At 46.8% G+C, this 21,326-nt stretch overlaps 1 protein-coding gene across 1 annotated transcript in view; it reads left to right on the top strand.

Moving 5' to 3' along the window:
* The window catches only part of LOC118379134 (beta-adrenergic receptor kinase 2), a 97,509-nt gene that overhangs the window by 14,657 nt on the left and 61,526 nt on the right, over positions 1-21,326 (top strand). The window lies entirely within an intron of this gene.

Below are 21,326 nucleotides of genomic sequence, written 5' to 3'. Positions count from 1 at the left end.
GTTTGTGTCCATATGACTGATTCTGTTGACTTCAAATTCAAATAACGATTTGAAACCGCTTGTCAGAGAGGAAGAAGTGATCATCTTGGTTGTGTGAGTGGCAGAGGGAGGGAGGGGCTTGCTGTATGTGTGTAACAGAGAGGAATAAGTGATCATCTTGGTTGTGTGAGTGGCAGAGGGAGGGGCTTGCTGTAACAGAGAGGATGAAGCAAAGCGAGAGGTTTCACTCTTGCCTAAATCTGTCCAAAATAAGCTCAAGGCATTTGGAATATCCTGCAGAAACATACATTTGAACTCATCAAATATTGGCCAGCCCTAAGCCGTTGTCATGGGATAAGTTGGTGATTGAGTTGGTGTGTGTCCTGTCTTGCCTGACAACACTCTACTTCCCTTTCCGAGATGCCATCTGTATGAGGCTGCTGATTGGCTAACCCAGTTCCAGCTCTTCACATGCTAACAGAAAGTGGAGATCAGTGGTAACTAAAGGGTTATCCACTGTGGCTGACCTAAAGCACTCTGACACATGTAAAGCTTTTGGAACGTTCCTGTGACCCAAAACCCATTTTGTAAACTGAACCTGTGTTTGTATCCAAGATTATGTCTCAGTCACCTGTCACAATAGTGTGCTCTGTCGCCTGGTTTCCAGTAGTGTCACAGACAGTGAGACAGTAGCAGCGGTCTGTACCAGGGGACCAGAGCCCTGCAGCTCACTAGCTTTACTTACCGCTGCTCTGCTCTCTCTCACCTCCCCTCAGAGACTGCAGCGCTAATTCTTTCTCTCTCTACCTGTCACTCACTCGCTACCGTCTCCTCTCTTTATTTCTCGCTCTCTCTCGGTGTGGTAGTACAGTCATGGGTTGGTAATTGCCAGGGACTTGACGGTGTGATATTATCACGATATTATTACGATCCGATATTATCACGATATTATCACGATCCGATATTATGACGATACGATATTATTACGATACGATATTATCCCGATATTTAGGTGGCAATATGATATGTATTGAGATTCTCATGATTCTAGACGTATTGAGATTATCATGATTCTAGACGTATTGAGATTCTCATGATTCTAGACGTATTGAGATTATCATGATTCTAGACGTATTGAGATTATCATGATTCTAGACGTATTGAGATTATCATGATTCTAGACGTATTGAGATTATCATGATTCTAGACGTATTGAGATTCTCATGATTCTAGACGTATTGAGATTCTCATGATTCTAGACGTATTGAGATTCTCATGATTCTAGACGTATTGAGATTCTCATGATTCTAGACGTATTGAGATTCTCATGATTCTAGACGTATTGAGATTCTCATGATTCTAGACGTATTGAGATTCTCATGATTCTAGACGTATTGAGATTCTCATGATTCTAGACGTATTGAGATTCTCATGATTCTAGACGTATTGAGATTCTCATGATTCTAGACGTATTGAGATTCTCATGATTCTAGACGTATTGAGATTATCATGATTCTAGCGTATTGAGATTATCATGATTCTAGACGTATTGAGATTATCATGATTCTAGACGTATTGAGATTATCATGATTCTAGACGTATTGAGATTATCATGATTCTAGACGTATTGAGATTATCATGATTCTAGACGTATTGAGATTATCATGATTCTAGACGTATTGAGATTATCATGATTCTAGACGTATTGAGATTATCATGATTCTAGACGTATTGAGATTATCATGATTCTAGACGTATTGAGATTATCATGATTCTAGACGTATTGAGATTATCATGATTCTAGACGTATTGAGATTATCATGATTCTAGACGTATTGAGATTATCATGATTCTAGACGTATTGAGATTCTCATGATTCTAGACGTATTGAGATTCTCATGATTCTAGACGTATTGAGATTCTCATGATTCTAGACGTATTGAGATTCTCATGATTCTAGACGTATTGAGATTCTCATGATTCTAGACGCGTATTGAGATTCTCATGATTCTAGACGTATTGAGATTATCATGATTCTAGACGTATTGAGATTATCATGATTCTAGACGTATTGAGATTATCATGATTCTAGACGTATTGAGATTATCATGATTCTAGACGTATTGAGATTATCATGATTCTAGACGTATTGAGATTATCATGATTCTAGACGTATTGAGATTATCATGATTCTAGACGTATTGAGATTGGATGTTCCAAACATTGCTCACCATGTGTCTGCGGGAGAGACATGTTTTATTGATCGCTTATGAAAACTGCAAACTAGGTTATATTGTCAAATATAATATCCCGATATGTAACTGTATAAATTAGTATTTTTCCCCATCACTAAAACACACACGTCACCAACCTACCTAACCACAGCATTGACACTGGATTGCTGCCATCACTGTTTGTTTATGGTGATTTTGGAGTGTTTTGTCAGTCTGCTGATGTTGGGCTGTGGTTAACAACTGATAAGTGTAGCTTGTACCCAGCCGTGATGACAGGCCTCTGCTAACTGATATAGATTCTACCTACCCAGCCATATGTGTCATCCGTGTGTATGCATGCTCTAGTCATGGTGAACAAGGTGCTCTGTCATCGTATTGGCTAACACTGAGAATAGGAGTTGGTGGGGGTGGGGGGGTAGTATTGCATAATGGAGGGGGGTTATTGTGGTCTCTCTCTTGCGATCTCTTGCTCACTTTCTCACTCTCTTTCTCGCTCTCTTTCTCACTCTCGTCCTTCTCTCATATCCTCTTTAGCTGTGAAATGGGCTGAAGACACTTTTGGTCATGTAGTGTGAGGATGTTATGTGGACACCTGCTCGTCGAACGGCTCATTCCAAAATCATGGGTATTAATATGGAGTTGGTCCCCCCCTTTGCTGCTACAGTATAACAGCCTCCATTCTCCTGGATAGGCTTTCCACTAGATGTTGGAACATTGCTGCGGAGACTTCCTTCCATTCAGCCACAAGCATTTAGTGAAGTCGGGCCAGCACAGAATCGTCTAGAATATCATTGTATGCTGTAGCGCTAAGATTTTCCTTCACTGGAACTAAGGGGCCCGAACCATGAAAAACAGCCCCAGACCATTATTCCTCTTCCACCAACCTTTACAGTTGGCACTATGCATTGGGGCATGTAGCGTTTTCTTGGCATCCGCCAAACTCAGATTCGTCCGTCGGACTGCCAGATGGTGAAGCGTGATTCATCACTCCAGAGAACGTGTTTCCACTGCTCCAGATTCCAATGGCGCCGAGCTTTACACCACTCCAGCCGAAGCTTAGTATTGTGCGTGGTGATCTTAGGCTTGTGTGCGGCTGCTTGGCCATGGAAACCCATTTCATGAAGCTCCCTAATAACAGTTCTTGTGCTGATGTTTCCTGAGGCAGTTTAGAACTCTGTGGTGAGAGTTGTAACCGACTATTTTTACACACTACATGTTTCAGCACTTGGAGGTCTCCTTCTGTGAGCTTGTGTGGCCTAAAACTTCATAGCTGAGCTGTTGTTGCTCCTAGACGTTTCCACTTCACAATAACAGCACTTACAGTTGACCGGGGCAGCTTTAGCAGGGCTGACATTTGTTGGAAAGGTGGCATCCTATAACGGTGCCATGTTGAAAGTCACTGCACTCTTCAGTAAGGCCATTCCACTGCCAATGTTTGTCTATGGAGATTGCATGGCTATGTGCTCAATATTGTATATCTGTCAGCAACAGGTGTCACTGAAATGGCTACTAATTTGAAGGGGTGTCCACATACTTTTGTATATTTATATATAGTGTATCTGCCAGGCACACACATGCGTGTCGCTTCTGGGTGTCAAAAGGGGGGAAGGAGAAAGGTAGTTGAGTGTCATCCGCATAGTAATGATAGGAGGGACCATGTGAGGATATGATGGAGCCAAGTGATTTGGTGTATAGAGAGAAGAGAGGTTCTAGAACCGAGCCCTGGGGGACACCATTAGTGAGAATACGTGGTGCAAACACAGATCCTCTCCACGTCACCTGGTAGGAGCGGCCTGGATGCCCACCCCTGAGAGGGCGAGAGGAGGATCATCCTATGGTGCCACGTTGAAAGTCACTGAGCTCTTAAGTAATGCCATTCTACTGTGAATGTCTTCCTATGGAGATTGCATGGCTTTGTGCTCGTTTGTATACACCTGTCTGCAACAGGTGTGGCTGAAATAGCTGAATCCACTCATTTGAAGCAGTGTCTACAAACTTGTGTGTACGTGTGTGTGCACAGCTGTGTGTCCCTAGGGCCTAGGCTGTGTGTGTTAGACCATGTCCCCACATGTCAGTACCAGAGCATGTGGGGAGGTTAGGAGGTCTCTGGCACGTTAGACATCCAGCCCTTGCTCTCGATCTCTATCGCTCTCATTTGCTATCTCTATCGCTCTCATTTGCTATCTCTATCGCTCTCATTTGCTATCTCTATCGCTCTCATTGGCTATCTCTCTCGCTCTCATTGGCTATCTCTCTCGCTCTCATTAGCTATCTCTCTCGCTCTCATTGGCTATCTCTCTCGCTCTCATTTGCTATCTCTCTCGCTCTCATTTGCTATCTCTCTCGCTCTCATTTGCTATCTCTCTCGCTCTCATTTGCTATCTCTCTCGCTCTCTCTCGCTCTCGTTCGCTATTTCTTACTCTCATCGCTCTGTCACGCGCTCTCCATGTTTAGACTCTGCTGTCCCCACTGTCTGACTCTCACTGGGTTACTGGGCATATGTGGATACTGCATTGCGGTACTGAGATCACCCCACCCCTCATTCCAGAGTGCCTGTGAGGGCCTGAGAGGAGAGAGGCTCCTCAGATACAGCCATATGACTGCTAACGTGTGTGTGAGACTTTGTTTACAGGCTGGTGCACAAAGCTGATGTACATCGTGTTCAAGATGGCTGACTGTGATTGACTCTCTTGTGACTGGAACACTAAGCTATGATTGGTTCTCTGGGTGGAAGGGCTGGCTCCTTGTGTTCCAGAGACCCCCATAGCGTTCTTTCACTCCCTCTCCTCTCTCTTTGTCTGAATTCTTTCTCTCTGTGTTTCTTTTACTCTTGCCCTGCCGCTCTCTTTCTCTCTCCATCTGTCAGAGTACTGGAATGGATGATGGAGAGTTTTACGTTGCTTAGCAACTGTCGGTTGCCATGGGAACTTAGCAGAACTCTCGATGACAGGGGAAAATGAAATGGATTAAAGGAGAAATAAAAAAATATGATGAGAACGGAGGAGGAGAGGAAATGGAGAAGGGGGACATTAAACGAGAGCAATAAAGGCTAGATGGATCCACAATGCACTGGAGCTGCCTGAGGCCATCGGGCATGACGGGTGGGGCAGGCTCAATAGTCTACAGTGGCCTCTTCATGCCTCTTCTCATCACCATATCTCCTACCTATCCCACCTTTCTACCCATGTCTCTCCTCATGTCCCCACTACACGCTTCAATTCCTCACCATGTCTCCTATCCTTCTCTCTTCAGGAGTGAAGAACACACACACCCTCCCTCTCGCTCTCCCACTGCTCGCTGGTATGATGATGATCACTGTTTATCTTGTTAGTGTGTCAGCTCATGCGTATACTGATGTGTGTGTGTCAAAGTGTCGGCAGTTGTGTGTGTGCTTGAGCGTGTGTCAGGGTAGTGGCTCATTGATTGGTGTCTCTGTGCTCCAGCAGACTGGTCTAATTGCTAAGGGACTGGGTGTATTAATTGGCCGATCGATCACACACACTCAAACTCACACAACACTGTTTTGGACCATCAGAGAGAGGGGCACTGGAACCAGTGTATGTGAGTTTGATAGAGCCAACACTACTCTGTCTTACTGCTGCTCTCCCTCAAACCACTTTTCCCCTAAATGACAATATCCATCCTCTCTTCTCTCATCCCCCTCTTTCTCTTCCCACTTCTCTCCATATACCCCCATTCCTCCCCTCTTTTCTCACTTTCTTTCTGTCCAGCTCTTGGCATCAGGCCTGTGTGTTTATAAACTCTGGATTGGTGTGAATGTGTTTCCCAGACAGACTTGTAGTGTGTGTGTGTGTGTGTGTGTGTGTGTGTGTGTGTGTGTGTGTGTAGCCTGCTGTAACTGTAAGTCTTATTGCTTGTGTATTTGGTTGTGTCTCTCTGAGAGAGGGTGAGTGATTGAGCTGTGAGGATTTTGGCAGAGTGAGTTTTCACATTGAGCTAATCTTATGACCTTGTGCAAGTCTGAAAGCCCTCGCCAGCCATGACTCTCTACCTCAGGAGATGTAGAGGGGAGTAAGAGGAGGGTGGAGGGGAGTAAGAGGAGGGTGGAGGGGAGTAAGAGGAGGGTGGAGGGGAGTAAGAGGAGGGTGGAGGGGAGTAAGAGGAGGGTGGAGGGGAGTAAGAGGAGGGTGGAGGGGAGTAAGAGGAGGGTGGAGGGGAGTAAGAGGAGGGTGGAGGGGAGTAAGAGGAGGGTGGAGAGGGGAGTGGGAGAGGGGGAGTGAGAGAGGAGGGTGGAGAGGGGAGTGAGAGAGGAGGGTGGAGAGGAGTAAGAGGAGGGTGGAGGGGAGTAAGAGGAGGGTGGAGGGGAGTAAGAGGAGGGTGGAGGGGAGTAAGAGGAGGGTGGAGGGGAGTAAGAGGAGGGTGGAGGGGAGTAAGAGGAGAGTGAGAGAGGAGGGTGGAGGGGAGTAAGAGGAGGGTGGAGGGGAGTAAGAGGAGGGTGGAGGGGAGTAAGAGGAGGGTGGAGGGGAGTAAGAGGGAGAGAGAGAGTGAGAGAGGAGAGTGAGAGAGGAGTAAGAGGAGGGTGGAGGGGAGTAAGAGGAGGGTGGAGGGGAGTAAGAGGAGGGTGGAGGGGAGTAAGAGGAGAGTGAGAGAGGAGAGTGAGAGAGGAGGGTGGAGGGGGTAAGAGGAGGGTGGAGGGGAGTAAGAGGAGAGTGAGAGAGGAGAGTGAGAGAGGAGGGTGGAGGGGAGTAAGAGGAGGGTGGAGAGGGGAGTGAGAGGGGAGTGAGAGAGGGGAGTGAGAGAGGAGGGGAGTAAGAGGAGAGTGAGAGAGAGGAGGGTGGAGGGGAGTAAGAGGAGGGTGGAGGGGAGTAAGAGGAGGGTGGAGGGGAGTAAGAGGAGGGTGGAGGGGAGTAAGAGGAGAGTGAGAGAGGAGGGTGGAGGGGAGTAAGAGGAGGGTGGAGGGAGTAAGAGGAGGGTGGAGGGGAGTAAGAGGAGGGTGGAGGGGAGTAAGAGGAGAGAGAGAGGAGAGTGAGAGAGGAGAGTGAGAGAGGAGTAAGAGGAGGGTGGAGGGGAGTAAGAGGAGGGTGGAGGGGAGTAAGAGGAGAGTGAGAGAGGAGAGTGAGAGAGGAGGGTGGAGGGGAGTAAGAGGAGGGTGGAGGGGAGTAAGAGGAGGGTGGAGGGGAGTAAGAGGAGGGTGGAGGGGAGTAAGAGGAGAGTGAGAGAGGAGGGTGGAGGGGAGTAAGAGGAGGGTGGAGAGGGGAGTGAGAGGGGAGTGAGAGAGGGGAGTGAGAGAGGAGGGGAGTGAGAGGAGGGTGGAGAGGGGAGTGAGAGAGGAGGGTGGAGAGGTTAGTGAGAGGGGAGGGTGGAGAGGGGAGTGAGAGAGGAGGGTGGAGAGGGGAGTGAGAGAGGAGGGTGGAGAGGGGAGTGAGAGAGGAGGGGGGAGAGGGGAGTGAGAGAGGAGGGTGGAGAGGAGTAAGAGGAGGGTGGAGGGGAGTAAGAGGAGGGTGGAGGGGAGTAAGAGGAGGGTGGAGAGGGGAGTGAGAGAGGAGGGTGGAGAGGGGAGTGAGAGAGGGGAGTGAGAGAGGGGAGTGAGAGAGGGGAGTGAGAGAGGAGAGTGAGAGAGGAGGGTGGAGAGGGGAGTGAGAGAGGAGGGTGGAGAGGGGAGTGAGAGAGGAGGGTGGAGAGGGGAGTGAGAGAGGAGGGTGGAGAGGAGTAAGAGGAGGGTGGAGGGGAGTAAGAGGAGGGTGGAGGGGAGTAAGAGGAGGGTGGAGGGGAGTAAGAGGAGGGTGGAGAGGGGAGTGGGAGAGGGGAGTGAGAGAGGAGGGTGGAGAGGTTAGTGAGAGGGGAGGGTGGAGAGGGGAGTGAGAGAGGAGGGTGGAGAGGGGAGGGAGAGAGGAGGGTGGAGGGGGGAGTGAGAGAGGAGGGTGGAGGGGAGTGAGAGAGGAGGTTGGAGAGGGAGTGAGAGAGGAGGGTGGAGAGGAGTAAGAGGAGGGTGGAGGGAGTAAGAGGAGGGTGGAGGGGAGTAAGAGGAGGGTGGAGGGGAGTAAGAGGAGGGTGGAGGGGAGTAAGAGGAGGGTGGAGGGGAGTAAGAGGGGAGTGGGAGTGAGAGAGAGAGGAGGGTGGAGAGGGGAGTGAGAGAGGGGAGGGAGAGAGGAGAGGGGAGTGAGAGAGGAGGGTGGAGAGGGGAGTGAGAGAGGAGGGTGGAGAGGGGAGTGAGAGAGGGAGGGTGGAGAGGAGGGTGGAGAGGGGAGTGGGAGAGGGGAGTGAGAGAGGAGGGTGGAGGGGAGTGAGAGAGGAGGGTGGAGGGGAGTAAGAGTGGAAGGGGTATAGGGGAGGTTTGGAGGGGGTAGTGGGGAATAAGAGGAGGTTTGGAGGGGGTAGAGGGGAATAAGAGGTTTGGAGGGGGTAGAGGGGAGGGTAGAGAGGAGAAAGAGGGGGGAGGTTTGGATGGTAGAAGGGAGAGAAAAGAGGGATGAGGGTAGAGGAAGAGGGAGAGTGGTTGAGATCAGTGGAAAGACTGAAAGTAGTGTAGAGTGAGAGAAGGTGTTGTGGACACCAGTGTTCTTTATACTGTTAGGTGTTCCTGATTGATGGTCACCGGGTGGTAGCAGACGAGCCAGTGTGTGTGTTGCATTATACATGTACTGACCTTCACTGTGGAGGAGAGCTAGCATAGAGCCAGGGAGTCAGTGTGTGCGTTTGAGCTTTAGATGTGTGTGTGTGTGGGGGGTGGTATAGTGTACTTTTTTGATGTATTGCTTCACAGGCTTATAATGAAATTGAAGGAGGGAGACTGTTTGACTGACTGAGATTGTGTGTGTGTGGGGAAGAGAAAGTGGCCGCAGTGGCGAAATGACAATGTTCAAAATGTATCAGTTTTAAAGCTAATTTCCTGTAATTTTATACATTTTTCTGCAGCTTATGCTGCCTGAGTAACTCAAAGTGAACGTGGTTGAGGGGTTTTCCTGGTTTAGTATGTGTATGTGTCCATGTGTGGGAGGTTTGAACATGAACACTTCCTGAATAGTAACAAGAGATGAAAGTACAGAACAGAGCGGGAGAGAGCAGGCGGGTTGTCTACGCGGGTATTGAAGGAAAGACGGGCAGAAAGAAGAGACCTACCTAGCTTCCTACATCACGGGTCCAGAATAAACCGCTTCAGCTAAAAGGACTGGAGATGGATGAAGGGGAGGAGACGTGTGTGTGTGTGGACCGTGTTGAGCTGTGAGTTAGGGCGACTTAATCAGCAGGTTATATTTAGCCAGTTCAGGTGATTCCAGTAATGACACAAAGCACAGAGAAGCCTATGTCTCATCCTAGGAGTGTGTGTATGCGGGCGTTGCTGTGTGTGTGTTTTGTGAGAAGGCCATTTGTTGATTTAGCTGGTGACTGCTGAAGTGTCCTGTGATTAAGGTTAATCCCTGACTACAGCGATGTAAAATGTCTGTCTCTTTTTCCTCTAACCTTATTCCACTGAAGAACACCCACCAACCACTGTGTGTGTGCGCATTGCATGCAAAAACGCCCTCTCTGCAAACAGGGATCCTCTCTACACACACTAACCCTAATGTGTGTGTGTGAGTTTGTGCGCGTTTACAAATGTATGTGTACAATAGTTTGTGTGTGCGCAGAGGTCGCAGGAAGGCAGAATCCTTGTTCCCTGGTGTGTCTGTGTGCCACTGACAGGAACCGAGGAGGAAAGGGAGGGGAGGGGCTTGGGCTTATGAGGAAATGATGCGTAGGGTCTGGAGAAGAGATAAAGGAGAGAGGGAAGGGGGAGCAGGAAGGAGTTTGTTCTCTCTCAATTCAAAGGGCTTTATTGGCATGGGAAACATGTTTACATTGCCAAAGCAAGTGAAATAGACCATGAACCAAATAGTGTTCCACGGTGTATACCGGTACCACAGTAATATCATGGAATCAACACCTCATGATACCAACATTTTAGAATATTGTAGTATTGTTTAATATTGCCCTACCGATCTAAAGAACCCACTGGCGCCTGTTAGAAAATGTCAAAGTTATTTTTGTTTTAAAATTCAGCTGAATGTTTTGAAGCAACAGCCACTAGTCTCTTGTATGCGTCGGTCCAATGAAGGCAGCTGTAATGAGCCAGCCGGCAGCCGTTACCCACCTCTCTGGCCACTCTATTTTAAATATAATTTAGCCCTGATGGCGAGCGGAGATGAGTCTTCTGTTATATTTGACATATTGGAGCAGCGCACAGAGCAAGCAAAGGTGAGCGATTGTATTATTTCATCCCTGGTAGGACCAAGAGCACAGGCCAGTCTGAGTAGGCTCTGCAATTTCTCTGTCTCGGTGAGTGTCAGAGAGGAGAAATAGAGCACAGCTTCTTCAAAGCCATGCCATGCCTGCAGCTTTACAGCAAAGTAAAGGGCGTGTCTCTAGCTCAAATGAAAAGAATCCCCCATATTACTAGAGCTACCTTTTCTCTTCCTTTGTGATTTTTCGTGCATTTAATTTATTTTAACCAACTGTCGCGGGCCGTTTTTTAAACTAATCCCGGGTTGGTAATTATTGGTTTGACAAACCATTGGTTAGTCATGTTACCAAGCTAACAACCTGCGAACTTGGCAGTACGTCTACGCAGATTTGATTGGCACAGGAAGAAAGGAAAAGGTTCTGCTTCTCCATTCATGAGATGTATTTTAAAGGTACAGTGCATTAGGAAAGTATTCAGACCCCTTGACTTTTTCAACATTTTGTTATGTTACAGCCTTATTCTAAAATGGATGAAATTGTTTTTTTCCCCTCATCAATCGACAAAACAATACCCCATAATGACAAGCAAAAACAGCTTTTTAGAAATGTTTGCACATTTGATTAAACAACTGATATCACGTTTACATAAGTATTCAGACCCTTTACTCAGTACTTTGTTGAAGCACCTTTACAGCCTCGAGTCTTCTTTGGTATGACGCTACAAGCTTGGCAAACCTGTATTTGGGGAGTTTCTCCTATTTCATCTCTGCAGATCCTCTCTATCAGGTTGGATGGGGAGCATTGCTGCAGAGCTTTTTTCAGGTATCTCCAGAGATGTTCAATCGGGTTCAAGTCCAGGCTCTGGCTGGGCCACTCAAGGATATTGTCCCGAAGCCAGTCCTGCGTTGTCTTGGCTGTGTGCTTAGGGCTGTTGTCCTGTTGGAAGGTGAACCTTCGCCCTAGTCTGAGGCCCTGAACGCTCTGGAGCAGGTTTTCATCAAGGATCTCTGTACTTTGATCCATATCCCTAGATCCCGACTAGTCTCCCAGTCTCTGCTGCTGAAAAACATCCCCACAGCATAATGCTGCCACTCATGTTTTACTGTAGGGACGGTGCCAGGTTTCCTCCAGATGTGACGCTTGGCATTCAGGTGAAAGAGTTCAATCTTTGTGTCATCAGACAGGAGAATCTTGTTTCTCATGGTCTGAGAGTCCTTTTGGTGCCCTATGACAGTGTTTTTGCGTAGCACATGCACAGAATGTTTACACAACTGGAACAAGCACCTGGGGGGGACAGGATTAGAGGTTGGCCGATTATGATTTTTCAACGCCGATACCGATTATTGGAGGACCCCAATAATGACAATTACTTAATTACTTAATACTACTTAATGACAATTACAACAATACTGAATGAACACTTGTTTTAAGTTAATATAATACATAATAAAATCAATTTAGCCTCAAATAAATAATGAAACATGTTCAATTTGGTTTAAATAATGCAAAAACAAAGTGTTGGAGAAGAAAGTAAAAGTGCAATATGTGCCATGTAAGAAAGCTAACGTTTAAGTTTCTTGCTCAGAACATGATGGTTCCTTTTAACATGAGTCTTCAATATTTCCAGGTAAGACGTTTTAGGTTGTAGTTATTATAGGAATTATAGGACTATTTCTCTTTATACCATTTGTATTTCATTAATCTTTGACTATTGGATGTAATAATATAGGAACTTTAGTATTGCCAGTGTAACAGTATAGCTTCCGACCCTCTCCTCGCTCCTACCTGGGCTCGAACCAGGAACACATCGACAACAGCCACCCTCGAAGCAGCGTTACCCTTGCAGAGCAAGGGGAACAACCACTCCAAGTCTCAGAGCGAGTGACGATTGAAACGCTATTAGCGCGCACCCCGCTAACTAGCTTGCCATTTCACATCGGTTACACCAGCCTAATCTCAGGAGTTGATAGGCTTGAAGTCATAAACAGCACAATGCTTGAAGCACAACGAAGAGCTGCTGGCAAAACGCACGAAAGTGCTGTTTGAATGAATGCTTACGAGCCTGCTGCTACCTACCACCGCTCAGTCAGATACTTGTATGCTTGTATGCTCAGTCAGATTATATGCAACGCAGGACACGCTAGATAAACTAGTAATATCATCAACCATGTGTAGTTAACTAGTGATTATGATTGATTGATTGTTTTTTATAAGATAAGTTAATGCTAGCTAGCAACTTACCTTGGCTTACTGCATTCGTTCCGCCGCTGAACGAAGCAGTTAACCCCACCGTTCCTAGGCCGCCATTGAAAATAAGAATGTGCTCTTAACTGACTTGCCTAGTTAAATAAAGATTAAATAAAGGTGTAAAAAAATCAGTTTCCAGAAATACCGATTTCCGATTGTTATGAAAACTTGAAATTGGCCCTAATTAATCGGCCATTCCCATTAATCGGTCGACCTCTACTATAGGTTAACTTGCATTAATTTGTGGAATTAAATTGCTGCGTTTGTATTTATCACATGAGCACAGCATACAGCCTAGTTTGAGGAGTGGAATAGCCTACCACCTGTCAGACAGCGTGAGAGTAGCTCCTCAAAAAAGCTCTAGGCTACTGGAGGGAAGCCTGCTTGTGTGTCAGCACAGTCATTGCAGAACAAATAACAATTCTAAGTGCAATGCGTGTTAACTTTGGTGACCACGATTTAAAAAGGAGATTTTTATTTCTCAATCTCACCTCGTAATGCGCTCCTCCAGTTTTCCATTCAGATGCATAGTCAACATTGCTTCAGAGTAGCCAAAATCCAACCTTAGAAACATGGAGGCAATTATTTTATAAAGACCAGCATTTCTCTCCTATTATATTGATTTTCATATCAACTTTCTATTCGTTGTCCAGAAGCCAAAGGCACAATCCTAGTCATATTAACAACCCATCCTAGTAGTTGCATCTTTAGATTCTCTGTCATATATGGAACTGCTAGCATTAGGTGCCCTGTTTAGAATGGCGTTTTCCGCCAGTTGCATTTTGGCAAATGTTTGAAGATGGGGTTTTGTTAGCTGCTTCATTACTGGAGTTGCATGTTCAATAATAGGCTATAGCCTTCTCACTGTTAGACGATAGGCTTGCTAATGTTGCATGTTCAGTAATAGGCTATATATAGCCTTCTCACTGTTAGACGATAGGCTTGCTAATGTTGCATGTTCAGTAATAGGCTATAGCCTTCTTTCTCACTGTTAGACGATAGGCTTGCTAATGTTGCATGTTTCCGTTAAGCTCTTAATGAAAAATGTCTGGTCCTTGTATGCATGACCGCTTAATGAGGGTCTGTAGTCAGCAAAATTGACCGAAATTTGCTTCCCTACTTTGTACAGTCGCTCGCTGTCGCTGTCTCGGTCTCCTCCCTCCCTCACTGGGCTGGTGAGATAGAGATGCCATTGCAAACAGAAGTGTGTAGTAATGGTGGGAGAGTTAGCTCTGTGTCAAGGCCCTATATACCTGTACTACAGTGGGAAATGATGCTTCACGATGCACATCAACCCTGTCACTTCTCTGCCTGGACCATCTCACTGTCTTTTGCTGCTATACCTCCACATCAAATGGCATCTGCCACAACACATTCTTTAAGAGGGGGGTGAGCATCTGTGAGTGAGCGTATAGGGGTGTGAGCATCTGTGTTTGAGCGTATTGGGGGGTGCTTCTGTGTGAGCGTATAGGGGTGTGAGCATCTGTGTGTGAGCGTATAGGGGTGTGAGCATCTGTGTGTGAGCGTATAGGGGTGTGAGCATCTGTGTGTGAGCGTATAGGGGGCGTGCGTCTGTGTGAGCGTATAGGGGGGCTGCGTCTGTGTGTGAGCGTAAAGGGGGCTGCGTCTGTGTGTGAGCGTATAGGGGGGCTGCGTCTGTGTGTGAGCGTATAGGGGGCTGCGTCTGTGTGTGAGCGTATAGGGGGGGGTGCGTCTGTGTGTGAGCGTATAGGGGGTGCGTCTGTGTGAGCGTATTGGGGGGTGCGTCTGTGTGTGAGCATATGGGAGGGTGTTTGTGTGAGCATATTTGGGGGGTGCGTCTGTTTGAGCGTAGAGTTGGGGTGGGTCTGTGTTTGAGCTTATTTGGGGGTTGTGTGCATATAGGACGGATCTGTGTGTGAGCATATTTGGAGGCGGGGGTGTGTGTGTATCTGTGTGAGCTTTTTAGGGGTGGGTGTATCTGTGTGTTAGCGTATCAGGGGGGTGTTTCTGTGTGTGAGCCTATAGGGGGTGTATCATGTGTGTGAGCGTATGGGGGTTTATCTGTGTGTTAGCGTATCGGGGGTTCTGTGTGAGCGTATCGGGGGTGGTGTTTCTGTGTGCTAGCTGATTGGGGGGTTGTGTATCTGTGTGTGAGCCTGTAGGGGGTGTATCTGTGTGTGAGCCTGTGGGGGGGGGGGTGTATCTGTGTGTGTATCTGTGCACCGATATTACATTTTTGGCAGATATCCAATATTTTTCTTGCCAGAAAAGCGATACCAATATTTACAATTTTTGGGACCTTTTAAACATTCTAGTACAGTCAAATAGTTAACACACACACATGGATGAAGCAGTCTACTGCACTGCATCTCGGTGCAAGAGGCGTCACTACAGTCCCTGGTTCGAATCCAGACTGTATCACATCTGGCAGTGATTGGGAGTCCCATAGGGTGGTGCACAATTTGCCCAGCGTCGTCCATGTTTGGCCGGGGTAGGCCATCATTGCAAATAAGAATTTGTTCTTAATTGACTTGCCTAAATGAAGGTTACACACACCACACTGACCAAAAAGTTATTTTTTTGGCATTTACGCATGTCCCCATTACCAGTAAAACATAATCAAAACCTATTTCTTTCACTTGCTGTGTTTCGTTGTTCAGTCGTTTCATTCTCATCCAGGATACTATGGAATGCTGTTTGGGTCTTTGCATGTCAAATATGCTTGTTGACCAATCAGGACCTGAATATGACACATAATAATTTTTTTTACCCCCTTTTTCTCCCCAATTTTCGTGGTATCCAATTGTTAGTCGTTACTGTCTTGTCTCATCGCTACAACTCCCGTACGGGCTCGGGAGAGACTAAGGTCAAGAGCCACGCGAAACACAACACAACACAACACAACACAACACAACACAACCCAACACAACCCAACCAAGCCACACTGCTTCTTAACACAGCGAGCATCCAACCCGGAAGCCACCGCACCAATGTGTCGTAGTAAACACCGTACGCCTAGCAACCTGGTCCGTGTGCACTGCGCCCGGCCCACTACAGGAGTCGCTGGTGCGTGATGAGACAAGGATATCCCTACCGGCCCAAACCCTCCCTAACCCGGACGACGCTAGGCCAATTGTGCGTCGCCCCATGGACCTCCCGGTTGCGGCTGGCTGCGACAGAGCCTGGGCTCGAACCCAGAGTCTCTGGTGGCACAAATAGCACTGCTTAGACCACTGCGCCACCAGTGAGGCAACGTGTAAATTTTTTACGTAGTTATTGCATTGATTACACTAACGGTTCATCGATACGTATGCTATGATGCTGGTAAAGTTGTCTCGCTCACCTACAGTGCTGGTCATTTAAAAAGCTAGCCAGCTCATGGATGCAAACAATGTTCTTCCCCAAAAACATAGCAAAGCGACATATGTTTCAGTAGCTATAGTTAGCTAGCTAACTAACTATATAGCTAGGTGTCATCTAAAATAACTCTAATTTATAAGACTGTTCTTATTTGATTAATGGTGGTCGGGACCCATCTATGTGAATCTAGCCACAATAGTGGACTTTGCGGTTAGCCTTCAAAATCAAAGTATGTCCATTGACAGTGATGCAAATCAATACAAATAGTATAATTATGCCATAATTGGAATAGATCATGCTAAACGAGGTTGGAATGTTGTTATATAAAATCAACAAAAGACAATTTGTTAATTTGACCAAAATCTGTTGAAATCACACTGGATGTATTATACTTGAGAATTGCATTGGAGGCATACTTATTTCACTGCACAGCCTTACCTATGGATTGTAGATAAATTACATGGTATCAGTTTACTCAGTGCCACCCAGAGAACATTTGCGTCATAGCTCTTATTGCGGGACTCTGTAACAACAGTGAATTGAGACATTTATTGTCAACCTATGTATTGAACACTATTCCAGAGGAAAAACAATACTGTGTGGGTGTTTGAGTCTGATAACTCTGAGGACGTTGGGAAAAAATATTTTGGGTATTGAGTAGACTGATACCTCATTTCATTGATCCCCAATCCTTAGGTAAAGCTGTGCAGTCAACTATGAATGTCAATACACACAATAGGTTGACTGGGGAGGTGATTTCACACAGTGACCGTCCTGAGATAAGAGCTACAATGCTAATATTTGTGTAAACTCTTCACAGTTCTGTTCTTTGGGTATCATTGAGTAGACTGATACCCCATTTAATTGCTTCACATTCCAAACTTGTTTAACATTACCTTGTCTTAATATGGCGTGATTCCACAAATTGTAACCTCCTGCATCACTTTCAAAGAGATACTTTTATTTTGAAGGCAAACTGCAAATTCCACTATTGTGCCTAATGCTTATTGTGGCTACCTTCACAAAACAACCACGTCCAGTCGAGCCTCACTAGCCATATGAAGCTAACTGGCTGCTTATAACGTTAGCTTTGGGCAACAGGGTTAAGTAGCTGGCTAGCTATTTATTATTTCATGAACTGAAGTTCAATTTCAATAGGCGAACACCAAGTGGCTACCTAGCTAATACTAACTCACAAGGATTCCTAAATCCATTGCTAAGAATAATGAAAATGACTGCAGTTTCTACTGGGCATTGCTTTCAGGCTGGTTGTATTGGTGCTAGCTTAGTACCAGCTAAAGCTAGCTACCCCAGAAGTTGTGGTTGAACAAATAATGCTTTATTACCAACGCGGTATTGTAAACACATCATTCGTGGCTGGTGTTCGCTTGTTTGCAGACTTTTGTACAGCTTTGACAGTGTTATGATAGTTGTGGTGGCGTTTGACTTGCACATGCAAATTCAGAACACAACATTATATAATAGAGCTGTTATTTGACGTGTCAAATGAAAAGCTTATTTAACACTTCAAATAGTGTGGTTTGACATCTATCTTTTTTTGACACGCAAAGACCCAAACGACATTCCATAGTATGTTGTGAAGCGATTAGCAGTGACGCTATTACTGTGTTACTCTGGTAGGGCAACATGTACCGGTGCTCGACCAGTTGGCGAAAGCCAACATCACCCATTTCAGAGAACAGTTGATTGTCAAAGGCAATGAATACCATTATCTTGGTGTTAATTGATTTCGCCTGTGAGATGTCTCGCTGAAATGTTCTTACTCTTTCAAATGACTTGTTGACTGCTTGATCCACACAGCGGACATTTTGGGTTAGGTTAGGAATGCTGTGTTGCACGTGTAGCGCCATTTGACTTGCCATCATTATGTCATGTACCTACGTTATATAGGTCTGCACGTCAGCTCTGACATCGGTTTTGCACATCAGCGTTAAACTGGACATCTGGCTGATACAGATGTTGGCATTTTTAGATAATATCGGCCGATTCTGATATGTTCACCGATAGGGATGCAGGATATAGTAGCTAGCTTATCAATTAGCCTTTAACTGAATCAATAAGCACAGCAGTAGTAAGCAGGTTATCTTTCTCTCCTCTTTTCCACTTTGCCTTTTGGTCTCTACCTCCTGAGGTTATGAAGAGACACTGCTCACAACAGCTCCGTTAACAACCGCACACTCAGTCATATCGTGTGTGTGTGTGTGAGGGAGCGGGTGCTTTTTTTGTATGTGTTACTGTGAGATGGCCCCATGCTTTAAATAACCTCTCCTTCCTTTGTTATGGAGGACAGAGTTAACGTGTGTGTGTGGAGTGAGAGTCACTCAATCATAGAGAAGTGAAAATGCCAATCTCCTAAAATCCACTGTCCCCTGATCCCTTCTCTTCTACCATTCTTCTTACTTACATCCTCATCTCTCCTATCCTCTCTCCTAACCTATAGTAGCGTAGTTTCTCTCAGGGTTTCTACCTAGGCAGGGATTTCCCACTGGCTGTTGTCACCTGTGCTTCTTGGTGGAGAATTAAACCTAGCAGCTCACAGCTCACAATCAATTTATCAGATTGCGTTTGATAGTGCGTCATTGACTCTTTAATCAGTAGTGTGGCAAAAGAAAGAATGATTTGGAGAAAAGGGGGAAGAGGGAGGCGATTGAAGTGTCAAGAGAAAAGGGCTCGTAGGCTAGTTGTTGTTTTTCACCTCAGGGGTGTGCTCAGCCGCGTGTTTTTCACCACAGAGGGGTGTGCTCAGCCGCGTGTTTTTCACCACAGAGGGGTGTGCTCAGCCGCGTGTTTTCACCACAGAGGGGTGTGCTCAGCCGCGTGTTTTTCACCACGGGTGTGCTCAGCCGCGTGTTTTTCACCACAGGGTTGTGCTCAGCCGCGTGTTTTCACCACGGGTGTGCTCAGCCGCGTGTTTTCACCACAGAGGGGTGTGCTCAGCCGCGTGTTTTTCACCACAGGGTGTGCTCAGCCGCGTGTTTTCACCACGGGTGTGCTCAGCCGCGTGTTTTCACCACAGGGTGTGCTCAGCCGCATGTTTTTCACCACGGGTGTGCTCAGCCGCGTGTTTTTCACCACAGGGGTGTGCTCAGCCGCGTGTTTTCACCACGGGTGTGCTCAGCCGCGTGTTTTCACCACAGAGGGTGTGCTCAGCCGCGTGTTTTTCACCACAGGGGTGTGCTCAGCCGCGTGTTTTTCACCACAGGGTGTGCTCAGCCGCGTGTTTTTCACCACAGAGGGTGTGCTCAGCCGCGTGTTTTTCACCACAGAGGGGTGTGCTCAGCCGCGTGTTTTTCACCACAGGGGTGTGCTCAGCCGCGTGTTTTTCACCACAGAGGGGTGTGCTCAGCCGCGTGTTTTTCACCACAGAGGGGTGTGCTCAGCCGCGTGTTTTTCACCACAGAGGGTGTGCTCAGCCGCGTGTTTTCACCACAGAGGGGTGTGCTCAGCCGCGTGTTTTCACCACAGAGGGGTGTGCTCAGCCGCGTGTTTTTCACCACAGAGGGGTGTGCTCAGCCGCGTGTTTTTCACCACAGGGGTGTGCTCAGCCGCGTGTTTTTCACCACAGAGGGGTGTGCTCAGCCGCGTGTTTTTCACCACAGAGGGGTGCTCAGCCGCATGTTTTCACCACAGAGGGTGTGCTCAGCCGCGTGTTTTTCACCACAGGGGTGTGCTCAGCCGCGTGTTTTTCACCACAGAGGGTGTGCTCAGCCGTGTGTTTTTCACCACAGAGGGTGTACTCAGCCGCGTGTTTTTCACCACAGAGGGGTGTGCTCAGCCGTGTGTTTTTCACCACAGAGGGGTGTGCTCAGCCGTGTGTTTTTTCACCACAGAGGGGTGTGCTCAGCCGTGTGTTTTCACCACAGAGGGGTGTGCTCAGCCGTGTGTTTTCACCACAGAGGGGTGTACTCAGCCGCGTGTTTTCACCACAGAGGGGTGTGCTCAGCCGTGTGTTTTCACCACAGAGGGGTGTACTCAGCCGCGTGTTTTTCACCACAGAGGGGTGTGCTCAGCCGTGTGTTTTTCACCACAGAGGGGTGTGCTCAGCCGCGTGTTTTTCACCACAGAGGGGTGTGCTCAGCCGCGTGTTTTTCACCACAGAGGGGTGTGCTCAGCCGCGTGTTTTTCACCACAGAGGGGTGTGCTCAGCCGCGTGTTTTTCACCACAGAGGGGTGTGCTCAGCCGTGTGTTTTTCACCACAGAGGGGTGTGCTCAGCCGTGTGTTTTTCACCACAGAGGGGTGTGCTCAGCCGCGTGTTTTTCACCACAGAGGGGTGTGCTCAGCCGCGTGTTTTTCACCACAGAGCTAGTTAGTCACCAACGCTTGGTTAGTTGGTAAACTCAGAGCATTTCGCTCTCAGAGCGTTCAGAGTGCACACTGGACGCTCTGGCCAAGGAGTAGGGTTGATCCGAGCATTCTGATCTGACAACAGCAGTCAAGCTGGTTAGGCTGTTGTCATGTTATCCAGAGCTTTGGTGACTAACTGCTGCTGGCAACAATTTAATAACACTTTTTTTTTGCCAACGCTTACTGACACCGGACATCTGAAATCGGAGTAGATAGCCAGAGCTACGTCTATCGACAGTTGTCACAGTGACATCATAACCATTCTATTGTAATAGTTACTTGCAAAGTGGAATCTTTTATTTAGACATCTAGCTAGCTAAACAATGAACCATAATCCCAACTCATAACGTTACTACCCTGCATGTCACTAACCAACAAGGTTCAATGTTAGTTAGCTAACATTAGGCTATAACTAGCAATGCAAATGGATTTTGAGATAAAAATAATATTACTAAACAGGTCAGACAAGTAACGTTAGCCAGCTAGCTAACAGTATACTTTAACTTAAAATTCAATTTAAAGGACATCTGACAAAATTTGAAACCTGTAATATCTGAAAATGTAGCTAGCTAGACTCTCTTACATGGATGGACTTCTCCCTCTCTGTCACAGATGCCATGGTTGCCCTTAATTTGAAGATGTAATCCGGAGACAGGTGTTTTTTACAACATCCTTGTGTGTTCTCTTTACGACTCTCCATATTTGCATACGTTCAAATGGCTCTCATGTGAAATAGTGACGCCAACATACGCCACCTAGCTTCCTGAAACCAGCCACATATATATTTACTCTAATAAACAAAAATATACTTCCACAACAGACATGAACTTTTATTTTCACTGATTGCCATCTGAGATGTGAAATATCTCTGCTGATGATGTGGTGTATCGGCTGTAACAACACATGCACACGTGCCGTGAAGGCTATGATGCGGTTTCCGTGGCAACACACAGGCTTTTTTTGCGAGCTGTTCAG

This window comes from Oncorhynchus keta, chromosome 9, assembly GCF_023373465.1.
Source record: "Oncorhynchus keta strain PuntledgeMale-10-30-2019 chromosome 9, Oket_V2, whole genome shotgun sequence".
Lineage (NCBI taxonomy): Eukaryota > Metazoa > Chordata > Actinopteri > Salmoniformes > Salmonidae > Oncorhynchus > Oncorhynchus keta.
Note: the sequence above shows the minus strand (reverse complement) of the source record. Positions and strands in the feature narration are given on the sequence as shown.